The sequence below is a fragment of the Ctenocephalides felis genome, unplaced genomic scaffold (assembly GCF_003426905.1).
Source record: "Ctenocephalides felis isolate EL2017-DRISC unplaced genomic scaffold, ASM342690v1 CF-g0.4_SCAFFOLD_01604, whole genome shotgun sequence".
NCBI classification, from domain to species: Eukaryota; Metazoa; Arthropoda; class Insecta; order Siphonaptera; family Pulicidae; genus Ctenocephalides; species Ctenocephalides felis.
In genome coordinates this window covers 27746630-27756183 of record NW_020537758.1, presented here as the reverse complement: position 1 = coordinate 27756183, position 9554 = coordinate 27746630, and the positions used below count along the sequence as shown (strand labels likewise).

Sequence of the window (9554 nt, the reverse complement as noted above, 5' to 3'; positions counted from 1 at the left end):
AATAAAATTAATTTTTAGTACCACATGAAAGAAGCCTTCGCGTCGCATGCGCCAGAGCGGCTTAACTCCGGACGGAAAGCAGCGCACGAGTTAGCCCGCTACGGTACGCAAAGAACGCATCACCGTTGAGCATTATTGTGAAAAAAGATAAGATTAAATTTGTGAAATTGAGGCTTGATTTGTGAAAATAAAATTTGTGAAATGTAGTTTAGTAACTTCAGGAGTTTATTGTGGATTTGATATATTTTCAAAAGAAGTGCCAAAATACCACCAAAACAGTTTTTTAAAGCAGCTTTGGAAATGAATAGTAAATATGAAAAAGTAGCAAATCAAAAAAATCTTCAAAATGTGAAACAAAAGATAGGACCACTTATGGAAAATAATATGCTACGCAGCATTAACAAATGAAGATTTAAGGATTTTATTGTTATAGAAAAGCTAAAAAAAACTCAAAAATATCGACAGATATATCTTGATAACACACTAAAATATTACTATTTTTCAACAGAATCCTAATAACCAAATCAGTGATTACACCTCAACAAAATCTCAATACGCCTCCAACAAAAATAAAATATCAATAGAACATCTGCGGAACCCTAGTGTCACCTTTGTATAGCTCAACAAAATCTCAGATTAAAATAGCAAAATCAAATTTGTTCCAAAAAATTATTTCGAATAATAATGCATACTAAAATTTTCAAATAAAAAAAATGAACAATGAAAATAACACTAACCTTTATCGATCTGCCACTATGCTTTATTCTTGCTCGTACCAGCATTCTCAGCAACCAGCAACTAATAATCAGCAATACAGGATTACCAGCAATCAGCAACTTAATATATACCAGCTAGCATATCCAAAAACAAGGAACATACACCTATATTAAATAAACTCATTATAACAAGATATAAAAAAATTATGAATAAAAGTTATAATTTTACTGATTGCATTATAAAAATTAAAAATTTGAAAATGCCAAATTATTTGTAATTAAAAATTGTAATTCTCAACCGGCCAGAGAACGGCCGACGGGAGACTCGTACAATGGGAAGAAATACACAGTGATATAAGTTCATAAATTGTGGAAAAAGTTAGTCGCATGATGTATATCGGATATATATTTTATCATAAAATATACCTACTGCACAATACCATCGAAGGAAAAAAGTAAGACTAAAAGAAGTATGACAAAGTAAAATTATAATACATGTGATTAAAAGCAAAATATAGAAAAAGAAATCAAACGAAACTGAGTCTGAAAAGAATAAAGAAAAGAATAAAACTTTTTACAAAAGTTTCGTACGATATATGTACATAACAACTTGTGTTACAACAAATAATAATGTGAATTGTAGCAAAAGATAACACTTTATTACTAAAGACGGGTTCTTAAATATATAATAGGACGTATTGAACAATGCCATTGAATGGCAAATGATAATGATAGACTATAAAATGTAGATATTTTAAAATCAAGGAATATTAGACCAAAAGTTGGAAGCAGATTTTTGAAATAAGAGACCGAAACAGTTACACAAAAACATCAATATTAAAATAAAAGTACTTCGATTAGAAGACGAAATAATAAAAATTTAAAAGAGAGTAACACAACTTGTCTGTAATGTATGTACATGAATAAGTAATATAAAAAAATTGTAATGATGTGAATAGCGGTAAAATAAAATGACAACGAATAAAAATGTAAGAAATACATTGAAGCTATTATAAAAATTATAAACATATGTAATAAAAATTAACTGTACGTACCTTTGCACTAAGCACTTATTGATTATGGCATCTTAATCAGCCTTACACTCACTAATACTTTACACACTACATTTTTAAAACTTAAACTTTAAAACTTAAAAACTTTAAATTAACTAAACTAAAAAAAAACACTTCCACCACCACTGGATCACGAATCTGAAAAAGAAACACAAAAATTAACTCTCTGCTGTATAGTAATTAGGAGACTTATAAATCATTCACTAATAACTCTTACAGATTTTTTGGTATCTCCGCACTTTTGATAAGAAACTTGCATCATTCTCACACAATCAGTGGATCATAAACCTGTTAAAGAAACACTCGAATTAACTCTGCTTTATGGAAATTAGATATACTTATAAATCATTCACAAATTAATATATAGAATTCTTATTGATGAACACTTACAGGCTTTGTGGTAGCACCGCACTTTTGATCCAAGATACGAAATAGATAAAATATATTTCTCATGCTGAACAAGCGCTTCACTATTCTTAGAGTACTGCTTCTCGAGTTTAGACAAGTTTATGCAAGTCTGGACCTGTCCAATATACATCAATGACAAAATGTTTAATTTTTAATATTAACAATAAAATACTTAGATGAAACTAACACATTGCGTGCAGCGTAAGAACTGAAATTTCTGTAAGAGATGGGTCGATTACTCGCTCATTCATACAGCTTATCTGAAGGAGAAATCTCACTTATAGTTTACTGATAAGCTCGAGACCCTATTGAATTACATTGAATGGCTTAAAAAAATAGAAAATCATATTTTCTGGTTGAAAATATGAACCTCTCCTCCGGGAAGTTAATAAAAAAAAAATTTATTTAACATTTCAAACAATTCAATTAAATCAAATATCTTAAAAGTGATAAGTCATTTTTAGCGAACGCATTGCAATGACCAAATATGGTCATGTTCGACTCGGCGTCGTTATGATAAAAATGCTACATTTTACACAAAATCGTCGAAATTTTCAGAAAATAATAATCAATCTTTGCAAAATAACTGAAAGGAAGCCGAAACAATGCATTCATATGAGTGGATGCATTATCAGACCTCGGTATGGAATCCGAAAAATACACTTTTCTGTTGAAAATCTAAAATACGATAAAGCATTAACGAATTAATTAAAATCATGATCATAGTTAGTTATACGTTGTTATAAATCAAGGATGTATCATGATTGTCTTAAACGCAAGCAACACGGCACGCAAGTTTCATAATTTTGGAAAAATAAGGTTATATAAATAATATAAACTAAATAAATGAACAAACTTTTTGATAGCATCACTCAAAAGCTATTGCAACTCAACATTATTCCAGATAAACGATTTCAAAAACGCCGAGTCACGCTGAGCGTCCACTGCACGCAAAACCTTTATGAAGGCGGCGTCATCAGAAAAATGCAAAATTTTACACAAAATCGTCAAAATTGTTGGAAAATAATAATTAATCTCTGTTAAATAGGTAATTAGAAGTCGTAATAAAGTATTCATATGCTTGGATGCCTTATATTTAGTCGCCACGTGCACATGGTACTAGATGCTAAAAATATACTTTTTTATCACAAATATTTCTAAAATACGATAAAACTTTAAATAAATAACTGAAATCATTATTAAAATTAGTTATAAGTCGTTATAAATCAAGGATGCATCACGATATCTTTTGACGCAAGCGTCACTTGGTTCAGCACGAAAATGACATTCACTTTTCGGATAAATAACTTAATAATTATATTAATTCAAATCAAAATCTAGGTTGAATATATGATTAAACTAATTGATAACATCTAATTATCGAATATAGTTCAAATATATTCATGTATAGATTGATTTATAGTAATTAAAAATCCTACCTTGATAATCCAAAGCACTTTCTACCATTGTTCTTATCACTGGGGAGGTCCGTCTCATACTAAAGACGATTGATACCTGAGGGTGTTCGGAGGTGGTGGGGGAGTGTTGCCACCACAAAAATTATTAACTAATTTGTGCAATATGTGAGCGAGCGGTGATGTCACATCGCGCGAGTTTTAAATTTGCAATTATACATTGTAAATTTAATTCAATAGGAGTTGATGCAGTGTGAAGTTACTCAGTGATATGACGCGGCAATTTTAAAACGCTATTTGAACAAATTAGTATAAAGGAAGTTTATTAGCATATTAATTTGATTTGTATTTAATATTTTATCAACAAATATATAAGTTGTGTACTCAATTAAAAGAATATTAATTCATATAGTGCGGGGATTACGACCTAGTATTATAATAATATTAAAAATGAGTTAATAATTATTTTATTATTGAAAATGAGTAAATATATAATTAAATATAAAAAAATAAAGGAAGCACATATAGTCAGAATAATTAATTTAATTAATTAAACAACTACTTGAACAAAATGTTACAAATGTATTCAAAGAAAAAACAGTTTTCATTAAACGTTTTATCTTCGTTTTTATTATTTTCATCGTCAATTTATCAATTTATTTCAATAGGAGCTAATATATTGTGAAGTTGCTTAGTGAAACGACGCGGCAATTTTAAAACATTATTTGAACAAATTAGTATATAAGTAATCTATTATCATCATATAAATTTGACTTGTATTCAATATTTTATAAATAAATATGTAAGTTGTATACTTAACTGGTGCAGTGTGATTTTTTTCACTTTCGATTGATGAAGCATTATAATATTATGAGTTGGGTATTACAAAATAGTATTTTTATTATATTATAAATAAGTAAATAAATAATTATACAAAAATATAATAACTAAAATGAAGCACATATAGTCAAATTAATTAAGTTAATTATTGTATAATTAAATAAAAAATTAATTAATTAATTAATAATAGAAATAAAATGGTACAAAAGAAGCCGAATAATTGAATAATTTATAACAAAACAAGTTGAATATGATACTAGTTGGTACTGGTATTTAGCCTTGAAGCAAGTTACATGAACTTCCGGATATGTGTAAATAATTGACTTAATCAATAAGAAATAGATTAATTTATGAGTGATTAAAAGTGTTTAGAGTGGATTTATTACACATAATTGAAAATGAACGAACGAATACGTTAACTCGGAGTACCTATTCCCTTAAATCAAATTTTCACAAACTAAGATATTTTATAATTAAACCAGTTTCCGTAGGACTTTAATGGTTTAGTATGTTTATTAAGACCAAGTACTATTATCGTTATACCAAGTAAATCCTCTAATTGTAATATTAACAATTGTCAAAAAACTACTCATTTTCTCAAACTTTGATAAATTTTTAAAATTATACTACTTGTCGTAAGGCCGTAATATTTCAGTAAGTTCTATAAAACCTTGATATATATCGCCAAAAAATGTACCATAAAAATCGGCTTAATTTTTTTTTAACAGTTAATTATAAGAAAACGGTTCGGTAGATTTTCACCTAAAACTAATCAGTAGCATTCCCAACTAATATTTTTTGAACAGTTTTTGATTTTTTGAAATCGATTCGGTAGTTTGAGCTTAAATGTGTACGAAAAGTTTAACACTTTTTTTCAAATTAAAAGGAACAGTTTGGCAGATTGTCTCACATAACTGACAAACGATAGTCCTCATTGAGATACATCAAATGTCTTTTAAATTTCAGAAATCGGTTCAGGCGTTTCTGAGAAAATGTCGATCAAAGGTCTAATTTTGACAAATGCCAAAACAACGATACTAATTTTTGCAAACTTTGATAAATTTTTAAAGCTAAACGAGTTTCGTATGGCCGTAATATTTCAGTATGATCTAGAAGACTATGGTATCTACCGTCAAAAAAATAATAATAAAAATCGTCGATTTTTTTTTTTAAACTTTATTACAAGAAAACGGCCCGGCCGATCTTTACCAAAAACTAATCAGCACGACTCCCAACCAATATCTTTCGAACGGTTTTTGAATTTTCAAAATCGATTAAAATTGCGGGCTAAAACGTCGATGAAAAAATTTCACTTTTCTGCGATTTACAAAGAAACGTCTCGGCCGATCGTCACACAAAACTGAGAAACGCTAGTCCTCATCAAAATACATCGAACGGCTTTTAAATTTTTGAAATCGGTCCAACCATTTTTGATAAAACGTCGATTTACGGCAAAAAAACCTGTTCAAATACACGCACTCAATCAAAAATTTTACGTACAATTCTTAATTCTCCGTGGTACGTAACAAATGAAACCATTCACAGCGACCTCAACATGAAAACGGTGCAATTAACGTTTAAAGAAGTTAAGGAAAAATATAAGCGCAAACTGGACTCACATTTGAACCCTTCTATAGTTGACATTACTCAACCTTTTGGCATTAGGAGGTTGAAACGACAATGGCCCTTAGACTTAGTCTTAGATTAGGTCTAATATATCATATTAATTGTAAAACTGAGAAGTTCTCATTGGAGTTCTTCTTAGGCATCACTCATAAATATTGTCTTTTTAGCTCATAGGAATCTTTATGTATTTCTGATTGCTAAATAAAACTGAGTTACAAAAAAAATACACGCACACACACACACATACTTTTTCCAAATTTGGTCTCATTCGATTCAGAATGGCTTGAAACTTCGAGTAAACATAAAATTAGCAATTCGGATTTTTTGATGAAAACATAAACTTCTCCTTCGAGAAGTTAATAAATAAATGTTTGTAGTATAACACTCTTAATAACCAATTAAAACTTTCATGTAAGAAATTTAGAAGTGAAAACGAGTCATTAATTATTTAGCATTAGTATTCATGCACAACATGTATATCAAGTTAAGCACTAAAATGATTCTAAGAACAAAAGTGTAGCAAAATATATTTCATATTTGACCAAAACACCAAGTTAACGTTTCGATAGGCAGTTTCCTCCAAAGGACCAACTATATGTACCTCACCACACCCTGCTTTCTACACATATGCGAGCGTGTACTCGTATCTCATAAATCCCGCATTCATAATAATGTGTGTCGAGTGTGTGTATGAATGACACATTTTTTTAATATCATCCAGGACGAGAGTTATGCGTTCGTCCGGCTTCCATTCGGGTTAAAGTGTTTACTTTATCGTCCGTGGATCGCAAATGTTTCCGGGTCACGCACTGGACGCCGTTTCTCGGTGTTTTACGATGTCATTTCGAAAGTCGGGGCATGTGTTGCAGTCGCCGCCGCTACTGTGCTTCCGAACAAGATATGATTTATTATGGACAAGAGGGAAAGCAATTTTGATAAAAAATAGAAATATTTATTAATTTAGATCAATGTCAAAACTTCAGGAAGCTTTTAAAAGCCATCAAAAAATAACTAAATGCATCAAGTAAAAATGCGCTTTTATGATTGAAATCTATTTTAAATTTATTTAAACAACGTCCAGATTCCGAAACAGAACATAGTGAAATATCTTGGTCTTCATTTAGATAGCAGACCTACTTGGAAAAGCCACATAAAAACAAAAAAGCAGCAAATAATAATCAAAATGAAAGAATTTGATTGGCTTCTGCGTAAAAAGTCTAAGCTCACTGTTGAAAATAAGTTGCTGCTATATAAATCAATTATCAAACCAATCTGGACCTACGGAATTGAGCTCTGGGGATGTGCTTACAAATCTAATATAGCTATAATGCAGAGAACTCAGTCAAAAATTTTACGTACAATTCTTAATTCTCCATGGTACGTAACAAATGAAACCATTCACAGCGACCTAAAGATGAAAACGGTGCATTTAACTTTCCAAGAATTCAAGGAAAAATACAAACGCAAACTGGACTCACATTCGAACCCCTCTATAGTTGAAATTAAAACCTTATGGTACAAGGATATTGAAACGACAATGGCCTTTAGACTTAGATTAGGTCTAATATAATATTATTATAGTAATTGTTAAACTGAGAAGATCTCATTGGAGCTCTTCTTAGGCATCGCTCTTACATTGTCATTTTAGTTCATAGGAATCTTTATGTATTTCTGATTGCTAAATAAAACGAGTTAAAAAAAAGAAAAAAAAATGATTGAAATCAATTATGCCATGTCTATGTTATAGTACATACTACTAATCAACTATATCAGGTATTTGATTACTATTTATTAATTTTCCGAAGGGCATGTTAAAGTAATGGGACAAAAATTGAAAATGAATTATTTTACGTTTCAGAGGTTTTTGAACGTTTTGGCATACTTCAGGAAAAATGCATATGTGTGTGTGCGTATGTGTGGAGACAAATTTTCGTCGATGATTTTGGGCGTACAAATTAACCGATTTGAATGGTTTATGAAATATTCAATTCCTATTGATGAGAAGTCGTGCTGATTAGTTTTTGACAAAGACAGGTCCAGCGGCTTTTTCGATTTATGGCATGAGCCTGTGTCGAAGATTGCTCCAATATTTATCACTTTTCGTAAAATTATTAAGAATTCTTATTTGTTATGATCATTTTTTGAAGTGTCATTTTCAATTTTAAATCTTAAAATATGTAATAAATACTTGGACGTTTTGCTGGATTCTTTAGCTGTGCAATAAAAAAATTCTAAAAACAAACTTCTTGTATCGTTTTATTTTTGGAGATCATTTATGATAAATTTATGATTATGATTTATGATGATATTTATGAAATGAAAAAAACAAAAAGTTCACCCTTATTTCCTTATATTTGTGGGTAAGTAAGTATATTTGACACATTTTATCATTGATGTAAAATGATACAGAAAAATCTTATTTGAATAATATAATATGTTATAGCTATATTTAATATTTATCTTCAAGTTTTGTCATGTAAATATATCATCTATTCATTTCATATTTCTACTGAACTATACTTCAGAAAAATATCAAATGTTTTATCGAAGAGTCGATATTTCCAGAATCATTACAAGATAAGAAGATTGAAAATAGGTAATTGATTATTGTCTTCTGTTGCTTATGTTTTCTATGTAAATACTCATTCTACTAATTTTATATTTCTACTGAATTAAATATTAAAGTAAAATGTAAAGTCAGGGTTGACAGATGACATATTGTAATAAATAAAGATAGTAATATATAAAAATAATAGCAACATATCTAATTGAAAACATTAAAGAATATGTTTTGTCATAAATTGATATAAAATTTAAATGCAATTTTTTTTCGGTTTTGTAGTTGCAAACAACATATAAAGATTATTAAATAAAATTCATGTTCTTTTAAGTTCAAAAATCATGGCCATATCTATAGTTTCCAGCTATCCTTTTTTATTTATGACTAGTACTTTGCAGTTAAAATCGTGCCAACTTTTTGATCACGTCAAATTTCCAATCTCGTAGCTTGGCAACAACGCAGTTTTTCTCCGAGTTTGGTAGTAATTTTTGTAAGTGTTTCTTTGCCGCAAAACTCTAGATTTCTATATATCCCGTTAAGAAATTTCGAATAGACTTTTGTTTACCCGTGTCGATTGTCGTAAAAAGGATTTGATATAGGTAAACTGTGTTCTAAAAGTAGTCATGTTAAAGCGCAATAAAGTCGACGATATGTAAATAGAGGATTTTAGATCTCCCGAATGAAATGAACAAAGTAGAGAGTGATATTAAGGATTTTTTTCATTTTCTTAATGCTCTTTGAGAATGTTATAGAAGGTTGCAATGTATTACAAGTGTAAGAAAATACCATTTGCGGTTTCCGCTTCTTAATGCTGTTTTAGCAATCTGAACTAGTTATTTGATTTTTTTTATCAGGTAAGTAGTTGGTTTGTTAATAAATTATCAGTTGACGAAGGCAAACATTTCAAGAAAAATAG

The 9554-nt window shown here is 29.5% G+C and overlaps 1 long non-coding RNA gene across 1 annotated transcript in view; it reads right to left on the bottom strand.

Annotated features, from left to right (window-relative positions):
* Positions 1-2269: 2269 nt before the first annotated feature.
* LOC113373186 overlaps positions 2270-9554 on the bottom strand; it is a 46273-nt gene continuing 38988 nt past the window's right edge. The window contains exon 3 of the long non-coding RNA XR_003366878.1: positions 2270-2312. This is a non-coding gene — a long non-coding RNA (uncharacterized LOC113373186). The remainder of the gene's footprint in view (positions 2313-9554) is intronic.